Source organism: Protopterus annectens, chromosome 2.part1, assembly GCF_019279795.1.
Source record: "Protopterus annectens isolate FY-2018-M chromosome 2.part1, PAN1.0, whole genome shotgun sequence".
Classification (NCBI taxonomy): Eukaryota; Metazoa; Chordata; order Ceratodontiformes; family Protopteridae; genus Protopterus; species Protopterus annectens.
This window is the reverse complement of record NC_056729.1, coordinates 242,032,568-242,051,167: the sequence shown is the minus strand read 5'-3', so window position 1 is coordinate 242,051,167 and position 18,600 is coordinate 242,032,568.

Sequence of the window (18,600 nt, the reverse complement as noted above, 5' to 3'; positions counted from 1 at the left end):
ACTGTCCAGATTTTCACAGAATGAATAGTTTTCCTTCTTATTTTTGCTTTGTTCCTCATAAAATTAGTGGTTTTCTTGTAAATAATTTAGGAATGAAGTCACTAAATAATGACAGACATTGAGTTTCAGACTTTATACCCTTCAGAAAAATGCATGCTAAAGCAAGACCCATTATTCTATCAACTGTCTAAGTTTATACAAAAACAATTTTTAGTACTATTTGTATGTTCCCCCAATATATTTGGCCTTGTCCAGATTTCCTGCATTAAGAGGTTGAAAGATACATGCAAATAAATCACTTTATAGAGTTGGATATATCCAAACCTCTTAACTGTCCCCAATTTTGGCTCAAAATGTTGCTCTGGCCCTGATAATCCCTTTGCAAAATGGCAATTTTGGAAGAAAACATGGAGGGGTTACAATTAATAAATAACTGTAATGATCAGAGTTGCAGATTACTTTTATTTTAGAAATGCATGTAGATTCTCTTATTTTGTCAGCTGCTCAAGTTAACAGTACTAATATTTAAAAAATGTCTCTTTTTTGACAGGTTCCCAGCTGTCTTGTGTAGCTATTTTATATTTTTGCATCACATTTTTCATTCGTTTTTCATAAATGTTTGGTTTTCTGGCAAATTAGTGGCAAATCATTAAAGAGTGAAGTTAGAAAATAATGACAGACATTTGAGTTTCAGATATCATACCCTTCATAAAATTCATACCAATGCAAGACCTACTATACTATTATCTTTCTAAGTTTATAAGAGCAATATTGGCTTGTCCCACTTCTATTTATGCCTTTGTCCAGATTACTTGCTCTGAGGTTGAAAGGTATAATAAATATGTCAGGGGCATCACCATCAGCCAGAGACATTTCAGATTGTGACATACTTGTTGTACCCCACTCCCCCATTTAGTGACTCTGGATGAGTCCAAGCATGGCAAGGAGCAGTTATACAGTGTAAGTGTGCAGAGTATCACCCCATCCAAGGTTGACACAAGTACTACAGTAGCTTTTCATCTGTCCTTGATTTTGCAGAATGGCCTGGTTTTCTGTCATATTTTTATACTGTTGATTTATGCTCCTTATTATTCAGAAAATGCATGTTGTTGCAGTGCCTGTTGTTCTGTGTTTAAGTAGTAATGCTTTAATGACCATCAGGTAAGCTTGTCTGAGACTATAAGATGCAAGTAAGCTTTAATAAGCATACTGTTAAAGAATTACCAGCACTGAAAGCCTTTTTTGTTGCCATGGAGAGAATATTTACATAACTAGATAATGTATAAGCCTTAGGTATTGAAATGCATATGACAGTATTTGTAATAAAGGACAGAATTACAGTACTTTCAGAAACTCATTACATTTGTTGGAGACTTGCAGTCATCTTTGCAGCTTTGCCCATAAAGTAAACAGAATGCCAATCCATCATGTGTGGTCCATAACTTGTGCAATAATCCTTTAAGCAATTTATCTTGAGCTTGTTTCTTGTTTGCAGTTCATTTTTTTACTTTGATCATGTTTTCTCCATGATAGTTATTGTCAGGTAGTAGGTCTTTTTTGGATAAGAAACATTTTTGCAAGTGGGGGGTATCACAGAGTTTGCTACTTTCAGCATGTTACTTGGTACTTTTCTAAAGCTAAATGTAAATAAATTAGAACTGGAGTGCAAGGAGAAGTGGTTTGAGTTGAGTGTTGCTTGTTTTTTTATACTTGATTTTGACTGGCATTCCAGTAATTTATTTAAAAAGTAATTTATTTTTTCATGCCTCAGAACCTTTTTGCTTCCATCTAGATGTTAAGTAAGTAAGTAATGTCATATAGTCAATGCATTGAAATATCTTTTTTCTACACTTCATTTTGTCTTGATTGGACTCTCATAATGATGGTTTGGCACCCAGGGCAATATATTTAATTAAAGTCCAAGTTTTTGTGGTTTTGAGCATAGCTCTGCCCTTTTCTAGTTGGCCACACCCTTTCCCATTGGCCCCACCCATTCAGCTGTCTCCTGGAGCCCCCCTTTGATTTAAAGTCACCATCTGCCACTGCTCAGGACTACTAGCAATATTGAAAAAGTCCCAGGACACAGCAAATTTATTAAACTGCTGACTTGTAAACTGTGTACTGTTGTCCGCTACAATTTTTTGCGGACTATCATGGACAGAAAAATGTCTCTTCAATTTTGTGATGACAGTGCTAGATATTAAGTTAGGAAGAAGGTCAATTTCAAACCAATTTGAGTAAGAGTCTACTAACACTAAATTATGGTGACTATTCCATTTGAAAATATCAGTAGGAACCGTCTACCATGGTAATTCAAGAATCTGGTTTAGCTGAAGTGGTTCTTTTTGTTGGGGCAATCTAGTACTATTGCACATAGAACATGCTAGAGTTTCCTTCTCTATATCTTTTGACATAGAAGGCCAAAATACTATGCCTCTTGCACTTCTTTTGGTTGAATCAGTACCCGGGTGATTGCGATGCAAAATATGGATATATTAATTTTGTAATGCTGAAGGAATAACCACTTTAAGAACTTTCATGATGATTCCATATTCCATCATGAGCTCATCTTGGTAAGACAAATACTTCTGTATGTCGAGTGGTAAGATGGTTTGTTGCACTGGCCATCTTTGACTGATTAATTGTTTCAGCTTCAGGATAAGAGGGTCGAAAGCAATGTAATTTCTAAGTTCATCAAAATGTGATGAGGAAAAGTTTTTGACTTCCATGACTTCAAAGTCTGCTTTCTCATTGCCATGCATTTCTGTTGTTTGTCTAGCTGCTCTTGACAAAGTATCGGCAAGGTACAGATATTTGCCTTTTGTATAAACAGTATTGAAATTTCACTTTTGCAATTTCAACATCATGCATTGCAAACATGCTGGGGCTGAAAGTATTGTCTTTTTCAGAATTGTCGCTATAGGTTGGTGATCAGCCTCTATTTGAACAGGTTTGCCATAAGTATAATTGTTGAACTTCCAATGTGCGAACACTATTGCCAACAGCTATTTTTTTAATTTGCACATACGGCATCTCAGTTTGGGTTAAAGTTCTGGATGGATAGGCTACTGGGATGGGTTCTTGAAAACATGCTGCACCAAGACCATACTTAGATGCATCACATGAAAGAGTTACTGGTTTGTGAACATCATAATATCTCAATGCGGGCAGACTGGCAATTTTCTGTTTCAGAATGTCAAATGCTATTTGGTGTTGTTCCAACCAGGACCAATTTACATTTTTGCATGTCAGCTCTCATAATGGTGCAGAAAGCTCACTCGGATCTGGGATGAACTTTCCTAAATAGTTGACCATACCTAGAAAACATTGCAGAGATGTGACACTGTCGGGAACTGGCATCTCAAGAACTGCTGCTTGTTTAGATGGATCTGGTTGTAAGCCAGAACTGGTAAACAAATGACCCACATAAGTAACTTTTCTCAGCTTGAATTTACACTTCTGAAGATTGAGTTTAAGCTGATTTTACTTGCATGGTCTACAACTTTCTTGAGATTTCTGTCATATTCGTCTTCACCATTGCTTCCTACAATATTGTCATTCACTATGATAGCACATGGATAACCAAAAACAATTTGCTCCATTGCATGTTGAAATATTTCACTGGCAGAATTTATCCCAAATGGCATTCTCAAGAATCTGAATCTACTAAATGGTGTACTGAATGTGGTTAACAATGAAGATTTACGATCCAGCGAAATTTGCCAAAATGAGCTTTTTGCATCTAAAACTGAAAAATAATGGCATTTGGCATAAGAGCTGCTACTTATTTTACTGTGCACATTGGGTGATGAAGACATTTAAGTGTTTTGTTTAAATTTCTGGGATCAATACATATTCAAATATCATCTAAGCTTTTTGTATGAGCTACGACCATAGAGGATACACATTCAGTTGGTTCTTTTACTGGAGTTATCACACCTAAATTCGTCATTTTGTCTAGTGCTGTTTTCACTTTGCTCTGCATTGCTACCAGAACCTTACTGACTGGTCTGACATCTGGGGTTACTTCATGGTTTAACTTCATGAAATACGTGACTGGTAGTTTACCAAGCTCATCTTTGAGAATATCAGCATATTCATGAAAAATATTCTGTGTAAAATTATCGTGGTGGTTCAGATCTACATGGTGGACCTCCTTATTAAATGAAACCATTCCCATTCTCAAACTGTCTTTGAGGTCTAACACTGACTGCAAGTGTCTTTTGACAATGTAAAACTGCAAATCATACCTACTCCCAGCAGAATGGCATGTGAGAACTACTGCACAATCAATCTGAATCTGTTCACCACCATAAGCAACATGTTTTGCACACTTTGTTGAATCAATTTTCTTACCAGCTTTTACTTTAACAAACATTTGTGCTCATATAACATTGCACTTCAATCCAGTATCTACTTTAAGCTCTACAGGTTTCCTATTAATATGAACAGTACAAGATATTTTACCCTTTACTGCCAACTGATAATTTGCTGTGTTAACAATTTCATCAATCACAGAGACACCATCAACATGGAATGTTTGCTTCACGGCTTTCTAGCTGATCTACTTGCTTTTTGGGATGCTCTCTTTTAAGAAAAGTATGTGCCACTTTAGACTTGCAGAGCCTTTTGAAATGTTTCCACTTTTTACATTTGTGATATTGCTAACCAAAAGCTAAGCACTTTTCTTGTTTAGGTTCATGGTTGCCTCCACAGTTACTACAGTTAACAATAAGGTTGTTTGTTGCGGCTGAGTTCAGTTTATGGTTAGTTAGAAGCTGTGACACCCTTTTGTATATATCTCCATTTGCACTCAATCTTTTGTTGCATACTATCAACATTCACATTGTTAGTTATTATCATATACCAAAATGTACTCGGTCGACTGTTCACATGGTTGACCGAGATTGTGCAAAATTCACAATGTCGAACACCGTAATTGCCAAAATACATGTCAACTGCTACCTTGGGACGGGTTTTAACATGGGTCGAGATATTGGCAGATGTGTATTTCGGCAATATCAGTGTTCAACATTGCCTACGGTCGACATTCTGATTTTCGAACAAAGTGGCGTCGACCGACTTCACTTTGGATAAATGATAGCAAACCAGCACATTCTTCTCATTCATAAACATATTTGTGTGCTTTTCTGTAAGCTCATATATTTGACAAATCAATGGCTTTGCTGAGGGTTAAATACTATCTTGAAGCAAAATCTTTCTCACTGCATTATTCAGATTCTATGTATCCAATGTAATGGACTTGACTTTACATTGTACCAATCATACCTGTTTTTTTTTTTTTTATTTTTGCTATTGTTACTTGTATTCATTTTTATTTCTGTCTTTCTTGCAATGTAATATAACAATTTTACTAACAATAATTATACTAACAATGGAGCTTTTTTCCCTGGGCCTCCTCTGAAAAAGGGCAACATGCCCAGTCTGACTTTCCTGATAAACAAATGCAAAATAAATAAAAAATTAATAAATATTAACACCACACACAAATCTGTCCTTTGTCAACTCATCTTGCAAATCACTAAGTCTGCATGTTTTTGCTTTATTTCTCAAGTCAGTAATATATGCTGCTAGAGTTTCACCAGGCTTTTGATTTCTTGTGTAAAACATGTGCCTCTCCATTGTAATATTCATTTAAGGGTTACACATTTCTCTAAATTTACATTTTAAGCACTCAGGGTCTTCCCGTGTTTCAGCCGGTATCACATTATGATGGTTTCCCCTTCCCCTCCATACATGGCAGGAACATACACAAATGAGGGCTGCCCCCCCTGACATCTCAGATGCTTAGGTAAGAGCCGCCCTCTCCAAAGCAAAAAACACAGCATCAATGGGACCAGATGGTGTCCCGGGCTGCGTCCTACATGAACTCCAAGAAGAGCTAAAGCCAAACATAAAACTACTGTTTAATATCAGCCTTACTACAGGATATGTGCCCAAAGAGTGGCGTACAGCAACAGTGTTCCCTCTCCATAAAGGTGGTGCCTCAACGGATCTGGGAAACTATCACCCCATAAGCCTGACTAGCTTGGTCTGCAAAGCTATGGAAAGGATCATCATGGACCTCATAAATAAAGATATTGGGGAACTACAAACACTGGATCCTACCCAGTTCGGCTTTGTCAAGGGCAGATCCTGCCTCTTAAACCTGGTTGATTTCTTTGAAACAGTCACCAAGGCCATTGACGTGGGGAAGGTGGTCCACACAGCCTACCTGGACCTCACAAAAGCCTTCGATACAGTACCCCACTCGGGCATTATAGATAAGCTCAGCAGCTTAAATATAAACCCCTGTGTCACTAGATGGATTGCAAACTGGCTCAAGGACAGAACCCACATAGTTAGAATTGCTGGAGCCATGTCAGACTCCAAACCAGTTACAAGTGGTGTCCCACAAGGCTCAGTCCTGGGACCTCTCTTGTTCGGTATATATTTCTCGGAGGTACAGGCCAACACGGAAGGATTGTGGCTGACCAAGTTCGCAGATGACTGCAAACTGGGCACCATAATTGACTCTACAGCCGACACAAGCATCCTCCAAAAGGGCCTCATAGAAACAGACAACTGGTGCCAGAGCCATGGCCTCAAGCTAAATGCCAAAAAATGTATAGTCATCCCCTTTGGCAAAAACAAAGTGCACACAAATTACCACATAGGTGGTAATCATTTAAGTACAGAAGAAGTAATTAGGGACCTGGGGACCCAAGTTGATAGCAATCTCTCATTTGACAACCACGTGGCCAAAGTGGTTAGAAAAACATTCTATATAGCCCACCTAATCATGAAGGGATTCACATCTAGATCAGGGGAGGTCATCGTGCCTTTTTACTCATCCCTCATCAGGCCCATAATTGAGTACAATGCCCCTTTTGGGATGTACCTTACCAGACACCTGCAGCAACTGGAAAGACCCCCAAAAGTACCTCATCAAGAGGATCAAAGGGCTCAAACAGATGCTATATGCTGCCCAGTTAAAGAAACTCCAGCTCTACTCAGTGGCATACCACCTGTTCAGAGGCGATCTGTGCCTGACGTATAAAGCCATGTCCAACCCGGAATTAATGGACATGCTGCACCTCAGAAAATCCAAATCCCATCGAGCTATGCTCTCGAGAGACTTGAACCTCAGCACTGAAATAAATAGGACATGCTGGAGGGACAGATTCATAACCCAGAGGCTCCCTTCACTCTGGAATAAAATCCCAGTCCAGGTTAGGCAGAGTCCCTCACTGACTCTCTTCAAGAGGAATCTTGATGAGTGGATGGGAGATCGTAGGTTTACCCTGGGTATCGCTTCTGTGTCACTGTTAGACAGAGGCACAGTATACTAACCTTGAAAAAGGGCATAGCAAAATAAATTTAAAATGGGTGGCAAAAGCCAAACACATTCTGGCTAGGCTTATAAATGCCCTAGGGCAGATAGCCTAGTATGAACCTATGAACCTATGAGCATTCCCTCTCAATGGTTTCTGAGCCTGCTAAATTAAGAAGTATAAAGACTTTTGTACGTGGGTCTTTATCAGAAAAAGCAGCCTTTATAAAAATATCATATTCTTGTTCAAACACTCTTCAGTTCTCAATAGTATTGTTATCAAACACCAGCAGTTCAGGTCTGCAATATTCCTCTGCCATAACAACAAAATATGTTTAAACATAAGCATAGATCAAGTACATGTAATTATGTTCAAATATACAACAATCACTTTGAGAAGGCTTCACTTTGACACTGCAAACACTGCGAACATTCCAGAAACTTTGGACACTTCAAACAACTTTAATTAATGCAAAAAAGTAGTACATTGTGAATAAATGTGGTTGCTTTAGCCTTTTTTGTACATTTTTAACACTTCAGAAATTGTTTTGAATATTTTTGTATTTGTTTCAAATGCTTTTATCAGTATGTCGCAATTTCTGACATTTTGTTTATCTGGGTAAATATTTTGAACATTTTGAATGCTTCACCAAATGTGTGGTGACTGAAAAATCATTTAAATGAATCTACGTATCTTTGAATAACCACTGGCCTATTTGCAAGTTCACTCTGATATATCCTTCCTCTTTTAACTGTGTGCCTTATGGCTTATATGTTGCTTCAATTTCAGATCCCATTTTGCCACCATGCTGCTTGTCTCATGCATTCAAAAGAGACGATGGAGCAGTGTATGAGTTCAGGATATTTATTATACATAAACATTTCAGGAACTGTAATTAGAACTTGTATTTAAGCTAACTGATTCACTCATTACTTGAAACACACTCGCATGTCATCTCTATTCATGACTGCATTCACTCTGGCTGACTATACAAAATGGCACTGTTCTTGCACATGCTCAGTTCTTATATGCACATGCTCTCTCAAGAGTGGCTAAAAAGGAAACATACACTCATTGATCTACACTTAGTATTATTTATTAACTGTCTGCCTTTCAGAATGTATTTATATTATTACACTTGATCAGGTACACACAATATATTCTGACTTTAAAATGGCTGTTTAGAGGTGTATGTCACTGGTAATTGCAATGACTATTCTATCCTAAATATAAACATATCTGGGGGCATTGTTGTCTCAGCCTGTAAGATATTCACCTGGTTTTAAAGCTCTGCTTTCAATCTTGGCTTGACTGGACAAAAGTATGACTTTGGCAAATTATTCCAGGAAGTAAATTGTGGTGTGGTAAAAAAGCATGTGAGAAGGTGTTTATCACTTAAAGAGTGTTATTGACAACATAAAGGAGAAACTAGACAAAACTGTGTTGCAACTTGAAGACTTGGCCATGGAGAGTGGGTACCTGAAAGAAGAGCTGAGATAAGTGAAATGAAAAGTAATGCAGACACATTAAGCAATGACGGCGGTATCTTTGACACTGGGTCAGCCTGAGCAGGTAAATGAGCAAATGAAAGCTGAAATATAAAATTATTTGAATAGGGGCTCACAATGTTGGTGAATAAGTGTGAAGATTTAGAAAATAAATTCAGTAAGAAAATGTTTGAGCAGTGAGACTGAAGAAGAAGGGGTGGGACAAGACCCCATTTATTTAATGGAACAATGGCTGAACAAGTAAGGGTTTTGGCACTGTATTTGGATTTGGCAAGCAGACAAAATGCACACTATTAGTGGAAAGCCCAGAATATTTTTTAATTATGTGGTTATTTCTACTGGGAGTGTCTGGTGCATCAAGAAGCATTGTGAATGGGCTTTTAATTTGTTCATTTGTTTATTCTTTGATTGTTGGGTAAGTGGGCAGGTCAGATGGCCCTTTTCAGTTATGACCTGGTCTCATTGAGCAGATAACATTCAGAAGCACTTACAAAAATCATACTAAAGAACACATTGATATATGGACAATATACACTATAGGTAATGCTGTCAAGTAATAATAAAAACAGTACAAATAATGCAAATTAATCTTACAGATAGTCACAAACAATATACATGTACAATAAACACATATTTAGAATGCAGTGCATTAACAGACCCAGAGCACAGCCAGTGAGATCTGAATTACTATCTATTATCTGTAAAAAAAATATGTTTGCTTTCATTACTGGGGTGCTTATACAGTGTGTTTTTTTTATTATTTCATTTATGGTAGAGAGTGTTCTGATTTCATTGAGAAGGTGGTTTCAAGTAGCAGGTTGCAACTGAGAGAAGGTGTTTTGCCTATAGTATTTTGGGAAAAGGGGGTGTAAGAGAAGGACCCCACTGTCCTGGCTACCTCTAAGAAGGTAAAAATGTTCCTGTACTGAGAGTTTAGTTCTATGAGGTGGGAAATAACCTAGTCTTAGTGTTTTGAGGATAAGACAGTTCAGAAGGAATCTGGCCTCTCGACAATGAGACGATATTTCACAAAATTTCTGAGATCACAATGATGAATTTTTGGATTGCAAGTACCACATAATTGATGAACTTAGTCTCAACAATTGACTGAGGAAACCATTAAAATATGAATTATTACTATGAGCAAGTATGCAGAAAGTGGCAAAACATGGCGTCAGCTATGTAAACATTTGTAGAAGTGGAAGGGGTTGCTCTGTAACTGCTTAACCCACTTACTTTGTAGGTAGTGTAGGAAGGACACACATACTGGGCATAAACGTTGAAGAATGCAGTCAACATGTATTATAACATGACTGAGGATTGCATAAGAAGTATCGAGTTAATAGATTCTAATAATGGAAAAGACACAATAAAAGAAGTGCTACTAACTAATCAATTTAAGGAATGGGATATGAACTTCTTAGAAGAGAGGGTTTGGTGGTATAGAACTAGGGTAAGGTGTTGAAGACAGCCAAAAAAGATAGTCATGCTTATGTTATAATTCAAGGGATAAGATGTAGCTTAGAAATGCTTGGCCCTCAAATTCCTATTTGGATACAGGACATCATTATTCTTTCAGGAATTTGATGTCACCAAAAACAACCCTAATGTCCATAAAAAAACAAAGCCAATGCCAAACCCACCCACAGCTATACATCACCTTTCTGTTTAAAAACTGTTCCTATTCATATACTAAAAATTACTTCACAATCTCAAGCCATGCTAACCATCTACTGATAACCCTCCCACCCAAGTATTTCTAGATAACATCCAGTACAATAGCATACTCATTATCAGTCATTGTGAATGGGTCAATACATGAATCATATGCCCCTTCCCTCTAGCAAAAGACAGTACAGTTTTGTACCTACCATAAATGTAGATGTTCAAGTGCTAATACAGCTGCAGTAATCACAGATGGGTTTTCTGCCATCAGGCGGGTCCTCGGTCGGCCTAATTCCAAAGTCTAGGTCCGGCGTCGGTTGCTGTCGCTTTATTTCCTGACGTCAGTGAGGCAGGGGTATATAAGACACAGCTGACGCTATTTTCTTCAGTCTTTCTTGCCCCAGATGTCAGGTGCCCCCAGTAGGAAGGCAATACATAAATTATATTTATATACATGCAATGCAATATAATCAAAAATCAGTAGTTGCAAGCAAATATACCATAGAAGGATAACCCAATCAGGTTGTATGAAGAGGGGTTAGGCCCTAGGCCTTTACCAAGAGGGGAAGGAGGGAGGGAAAACTGTACTGCAGCTGTATTAGCACTCGAACATCTACATTTATGGTAGGTACAAAACTGTACTATGTTCATCGTGCATACAGCTGCAGTAATCACAGATGGGTAGAATCCCAAAGCTACGCACAGGGTGGTAGGCACTAGGTGGAACTGGGATGAGCCAGAATGCCCTGCAACACAGCAGTGGCAAAGCCTGCTCTAGTTTTGGAATATAAAGGCAGGTGGTAGTGTTTTGTGAAGGTATGCACAGAACTCCAAGTGGCTGCCTCCAAAATATCTTTGGTAGGAACTCCTCTGAGGAAGGCTGTAGAGGTAGCTGTGGCCCTGGTGGAGTGGGATCTGATGCCTGTAGGGACAGATTTTCCATGATAGGAGTAACAAAACCGTATGCAGTGGCCTATCCATTTTGAAATTGTCTGTTTGGTAACTGGCTTCCCTTGAGCTCCTACAGCATAGGACACAAAAAGTTGTTCTGATTTCCTGAAAGGCTTTGTTCTGTCCAAATAATAACATAGCTGCCTATGGATGTCTAAGGAGTGTAACAGCCTTTCCCCTTTGTTTTGAGGATTGGGGTAAAAGGTAGGTAAGTGTATGGCTTAATTTAAAGCTACCCTGGATACCACTTTAGGCATAAATGACGGGTTGGTTCGAAGGGAAACCCTGTCCTGATGGAAGATGAGAAAGGGCTGCACAGCCATGAGGGCTTGTAGTTCCGAAACCCTATGAGCTGAGGTAATGGCCGGAAGGAAAGCTGTTTTCCAGGACAAATATTGCAAATCTGTTGAGGCAGCTGGTTCAAAGGGAGGCAATGTTAATTTTTCTGGAATGTAATTAAGATCTCAGGCTGGCACTGGTTGTTTCCTTGGTGGTCTTATATTCTTAGCCCCTCTAAGGAACTGTCTTAAGAGTGGGTGAAAGAATAAGGGTGGATCCGTGTTGAATTCTGCAGAAATGGCTGAGGCATGGATTTTTATGGAGGAAAATGAAAGTCCACTGTTCAGCAGCTCAGCTAGATACTGTAATACTTGAGGCAAATTCAGTTTTCTAGGGTCCTGGCCTTTTTTCTCATTCCAAGAGCAAAACTGTTTCCATTTTGCGGAGTAAGCCTTTCTAGTAGATGGCCTTCTGGCCTCCAAAATGACATCCTGCACCTCTTTGGGGAGTAGGGTCTGTTGTGGTGTTAAGGAATTTTCCATGCAGCGAGATTGAGTGTTTTCAGCTGACTGTGAAGAGTTTTGTAGCTGTGCTGAGTCAGCAGAAGAGGCATTAGAGGTAGGGGCCCGGGAGTAGTATGTGTTAGGCTCCTCAGGAGTGGGTACCAGTGTTGTCTTGGCTAGTCTGGAGCAATCAGTATCATATTCGGTCTGTTGCTCTTGCTTTCAGGAGCACCTTGGGCAGAAGAGGCAAAGGTGGGAAAGTGTAAACTGTCCATGCTGTCCAACTGAATGAAAGGGCGTCCACTCTCCAGGCCTTTGGATGAAAGGTCCTTGAACAAAACTTTTCCAATTGATGATTCCTGTGGGAGGCGAAGAGATCTATGTCTGGCCTCCCCCACGCTTGGATTATCTTTGTAAACACTTGAGGATGCAACTTCCATTCGTGTGGATCTGTCATATTTCTGCTTAGATTGTCTGCCAGCGTGTTTTCCAAACCTGGCAAGTACTGTGCTTGAAGGTCGATTTGCATTCCAGAGCCAAGTACCAAAGTGTCATGGCTAGTCTGCACAGGGGGTATGAATGTGTTCCTCCTTGTTTGTTTATGTCCCACATTACTGTGGTGTTGTCTGTTCTTATCAATAATTGTCCTGGATGCAGGAGGTCCTTGAAAGCTGTAATTGCATTTATCACTGCTAGCATTTCTTTTTGATTGATGTGAAGGTGCTTTTCCTTTTGGGACCATTTGCCCTGAATGCACCTGTCTGTCATGTGCGCCCCCCAGGCGTAATCTGAGGCGTCTGTTGTGATGACTTGATTTGCTTGAGGCTTGCAGAATGGGAGACCTGTGTTTGTTTGACATGCTTGGGCCCACCATAGAAATTCCTTTTGCAAACATGGAATTATTGGTATTATTGTTTCCAAACTGTGGCTGTGTTGAGACCATAGGATTTTTAGGTACCATTGAAGTTTCCTCATATGCAACTTTGCACATGGGATTAAAAGAATGCAAGATGCCATGAAGCCCAGAGCCTGCAGGATTTTCCTTGCAGTAAGCCTGGTACAATTTGCTAGTATTTTGAAGTACTGAGTTAGTTGCCCCTGTTTTTCTGGCGTAAGATAGGCCATCTGGGTGTTTGTGTCCAAGTTGACACCCAGGAAAGTTATTTTCTGAGATGGTGTTAGCCTGGATTTCTCTTTGTTGATTGTATATCCCAGAGAATTCAGTAACCGTGTTGCATAAGCCAGATGTTCCAGAAGTATGTGCTTGCTGTCCGCTTGGATCAGGCAGTCGTCCAAATAAGGGTAAATTTGTATCCCTTGAAGTCTGCAGTAGGCAATTACTGATGCCAGGCATTTCGTGAATACTCTGGGCGCAGTAGATAAGCCAAAGGGCAATGCAGAGAATTGATAGTGGATTGAACCTGCAAGAAATCTGAGGTATCTTCTGCAGCTTTGTCTGACTGGGACATGCAGGTATGCCTCCTTGAGGTCCAATGTTACCAGCCAAATCTCCTTGCCCAGCATGGGAAAAAGCTGCTGTAATGTGAGCATCTTGAATTTTGGTATGAGTAAGAATGTGTTTAGGATGGATAAGTCCAAAATGGGTCTCCAGTCGGTTCCTTTCCTTGGTACCAGAAATAGCCTGGAATAAAAACCTTGACCTTGTTCGTGAGTAGGTACCTCTTGAATAGCTTTCATGTCTATGAGCTTTGAAATTTGTAGTTGTGCCTCTGCCCTTTGATTGTGTGGCAGGTTTGGCATGCCTCTCATTTTTGGAAGAGTGTGAAAATGAAATCTGTAGCCTCTGTTTATAACGTCCAGGATCCATTTGTCTGTTGTGACAATATGCCAATTTCTTGTAAATAATGCCAGCTTTCCTCCCAAGGGTGCTGCCAGCTGAGATTTGCTTGGCATGGAAAGGCGGAAGTCATTGGGTTTGTTTCCTGTATTGTTGTGCACTGTCTTCGCCACCTCTTGGTGCTGGAGTTTGCCATTGCCTGCCTCTATATGATCCTTGTGATTGTCCTCTGCCCCTTGTGCGCCTGTTTCTACCTCTTTGGGGCTTGTCCGTGGCTGGAAAGGACCAGTTTTTAGAAGGCCAATTTCTGCTAAAACGTGGTGGATGAACCTGTAGAAAAGCTTTGACAGTTTGCATAGATTTGGCTTTTTCTTCCATTTTCCGTAGTATCTCCTCAGCATTAGTACCAAATAGCACATCCTTTTGTAAAGGAGCATCTAGTAGTTTAGCTTTCAAATGATCAGGCAAGATTTGTTCCCTAAGCCATGCATGTCTACGAATGACTGATCCTGTAACAGCAGCTCTACTTGAGGCCTCTAGGGCATCATAGCCACATTGTAAGGTGTGTTTACCCACTTGTTCTGCACTATGCATCATATCCTGCAACTCCTTCAAATCTGGTTGTTCAGGTTGAGACATTTTATTTCTTAATTGTGATAACAGAAACTGCTGATATTTAAGCATATGAAACTGACAATTTAAGGCCCTCATGGCTAGGGTGGCCGAGGTATATACCTTTTTTCCCCACCTTTCTAAGGATCTTGACTCTCTTCGAAGGTAGTGGATTCTTAGCAGTAGAGGTCTTCATTCACTTGGGGCCTTGAGAAATGGTTTGAGGGTCAGCATTATGGCTTTTGTAAAGAAATTGGTGAGAGTTAGGAACTCTGTAGTACCTATCAGGCTTGAATGGGGCAGGAGGCAGGGAATCTGGATTAAGGCAAGCCTCGAATAAACATCATCAAGTATGTCCAAGACAGGAGGTATCGCCAGAGGTCTGTGTTGAGGTAAAAGAAATTCCCTAAGTCTTTTCTTGGAATCAGAAAAGTCTTGGCCTTCCCAATGGAAGTGTTCCCTCAAGGTGTGCAAGGTTTCCCCAAAAGAAAAATCCTCAGGAGGAGATACAGAAGGAATGGACTGCTCTGCATCAGAATCTTCAAAAGGGGAGTAAGAGTGTTCCTCTACATCAGAATGTTCTGAAAAAATGGAGCCCTGATCAGAAGAGGGAGAATCTTCCTCCACTCTGGGTCTCTTGTCTGGAGGGGGTTGGGAACCCGTGATAAGAGTAATTAAATCCTCAGCCATTTTAAGCATCTGCTTTTTAGGCATGGGGCCTGGAGATGGGCCCTGTGCAACAGGCCTCTTGGGATGCCTGGCTGATTTGGACTTAGTAAAGGCCTTAATGGAAAAGGAAGATGAGGGTCTAAAGACACCATGGGTGGAAGTGGACCTGTCCACATTAGGAGGCTCAACGCTCACAGTGGCTTCGGTGGTTGTAGTCTGGGTATGGGCCGAGGTACCTGCGGTCTTGGTTACAAAGACACCGCCAAAGAAGTGTCGTCGGTAGTCAGGGACTGCATAGGCGTCTCGCTGAGAACCGGACCACGTGTAGCCGGTTTTGGCGTGGTGTCGGTGGGGACAGCGGACCTCGCATGTCGGTCCTTGCGTTTTTTGGACAAAACGGTAGTCGGAGTCTCCGGCGACATTTTATAATCAAAGGCTTTACCAAAAAAGTGTTGGGCGAACTCCGCCCGATGCTTAATAGTGCGTTTATTGAAAGTAGTGCAAAAGCGACAGCCCGAGACGTCGTGGTCTGGGCCTAAACAAGGTATGCAGAGGGAATGGAAATCCTTATGCGGTATTTGCTTCCCACAAGAAATACAATTGTTAACTTTTTCTGACATCGGTCTGAGGCAAGAAAAGTTTCCCCAACGGGGTACTTAGCTTTAATGAAGACTTCGGTTTCCAATTTTTCGTAAATTCAGGAGCTGGCCGACCGGCACTTGCTTCGGGCACTGTGCGGCAAAAAAGACTGAAGAAAATGGCGTCGGCTGTGTCTTATATACCCCTGCCTCACTGACGTCAGGAAAGAAAGCGACAGCAACCGACGCCGGACCTAGACTTTGGAATTCGGCCGACCGAAGACCCGCCTGACGGCAGAAAACCCATCTGTGATTACTGCAGCTGTATGCACGATGAACATCTATATAACACCACCGCATAAAGGGAGGACTTAAACAAAAATATCCAACTACAAATCCATTACCATCCTATCCCCCCTCTCAAAAATACTGGAAAATAAATATTCTAAGCAACTTCTTTAATACCTTCCACAGTAACAACTTTCAACACGTATCCAACATGGCTTCTGTCTAGTATGTAGTATTACCAGTGCTATCACATACTTCTTAGATACCTTCAGCAAAGTTAGAAACAATGGTGAATTTGAATCTTCTTTATTACTAGACTTATCTAAGGCTGGCAACACTGTATCACACAGAAAACTCCTATACAAAGTTTATTCACTTGGCATCTCACACTCTATTCTCACCTGATTTAGAAGTTACTTGTTTGGCAGATAATCTGTTAACTAGGTCTGAACCTTATCCCCTTTCCTACCTGTTACCACTCAAAGGTTCTCTACTCTGTTCCCTGCTGTTTAATATTTCACCAACAATCGCTATACTTCTGCAAAACAAGCCTGTCTCGTACAAAAAGCAAGATGATTCTACTTTAATTTCTTCCTCTAATAGCCCAACTCATCTTCAATGAATAACACAAAAAGTCTTTAACTCCATTGAAATCTGGGTCTAATGTGAAATTACTACTTAACCCTAAGAAAAAGAAAAAAAAAACCTCCTGCTCTTTCTTTTTCCCCCAACTCACATAGGTTTGACAAAAGTGACTACAAAATCATCACCCTAAATAACACTGACATTGAAGTAGTAACTCATAGTAAAGTACATGGCATGACCATAGATGATAACTTAAAATTTGTCCTACATATTCTACATGCAATTAAAAAATACACCAAATGTTAGGCATGAACAAAAAAAAAACTTCCTCACAACTAATACTAAAATAAACCCAGCTAACACTTTATTACTGCCCACTTCTATTTGGAGCAGTCATCCTTAAATGCCTATGGACCTTGATACAAACTAAAGAAAAACAATGTTATAAGAAGATGGTATACTTTGCTGCAAGCAAACCCAATCACAGCCACCACTATACTGCTGTAAAACAACTAAACTATTTAAAACTATTACACTGTCAGACACACAGCCAATTAATTACAGCAGAAAAAAGTAATAAACAATCCTTTAGGCTGTCCTGCAGTTAGTACAATTCGCCAAAATTACACATTATGACATCCTATAAGATCAGATGAATGATAAACAGCTCTGCATCATACACATACAAAAAATGCAGGGCACTCCCTATACTCTTAGCAGTGTAGTGAAAAATTGGAACTTACACCCTATAACAACCAGGTCCACACCCAAACTTCACATGTTCAAAACTTCTATAAAAACATTCTTGGTTAATTCCTAGCTCTGCTCATGCTCAATATCAGACTAATCCCACCCTATCATCCTTTTTTTTTCTTTTACCCCCACCTCTATCTTCTAAGCACAGTTTTATCTCTCACACACACTTTATTGCAGATATTCCCTCCCTTCACTTCCTCGAGTTACTATCTTTGTAATGTTTATGACCTGCTATCCTTCTCCCCTACATTACCACCATCTCCTGTTCAGCTACTGAAAAGTTTACTCACATGCTATGGTACCAAGTACATATCCACAGTTGCAATATGTAAATATCTATTTTTCCATTAACCTAATGCACATATATTCTCCTCTCATGTGTACACATATTTGTTTCTTTACTAACCAGTCTTTACTCTCTGTCATCTTTGTCTCTCTTTCTGAACTTATGGATAATTATTTTCTTGACTAATCACTGTTTCTGTTTACCTCTTTTGAATTTGTGTATTTTTTCTGTTTATCTCACCTTCTCTTACATCTCTCTCTCTCTCTCTCTCTCTTCACTGCTTGTAATTTAAACAAATTAAGTTTTTTTTTCTCTCACTAGGCAATCTTCTATTTCTTTGGTTACTCTGTATTATATTGTATTATATTATACTTGCAAAGACCTAGGATGAGCCTGAAACTGGTCAGTATTGATCAGTGCACTACCCTACTAAACAAACAGAAATAAATAAAAAATTAAATGGCAGCCTTTCCAGTTCTGTTATATTATATTGTACTTGCAAAAATGACACTCCATATCAAATGATTATATGTGCTATAAGTTACTGTTTTGTTTTCATGCTGTATGTTGGGGATTTTCTCCCTGGGTTTATTCAGTTGGACTTTCCTGGTAAACACATCAATAAAATACCACACAGAAATGCTGTGGACCAATAGATGGCTGCAATTACTAATAAAATATAAAGACCAATGATCAATCCAAAAAACATTTATTGTGTAAGCACTTTCGCAGTTGCATAAAATACTGCTTCCTCAGACAACATGTTACATAAGCAGAGTTTAAATACA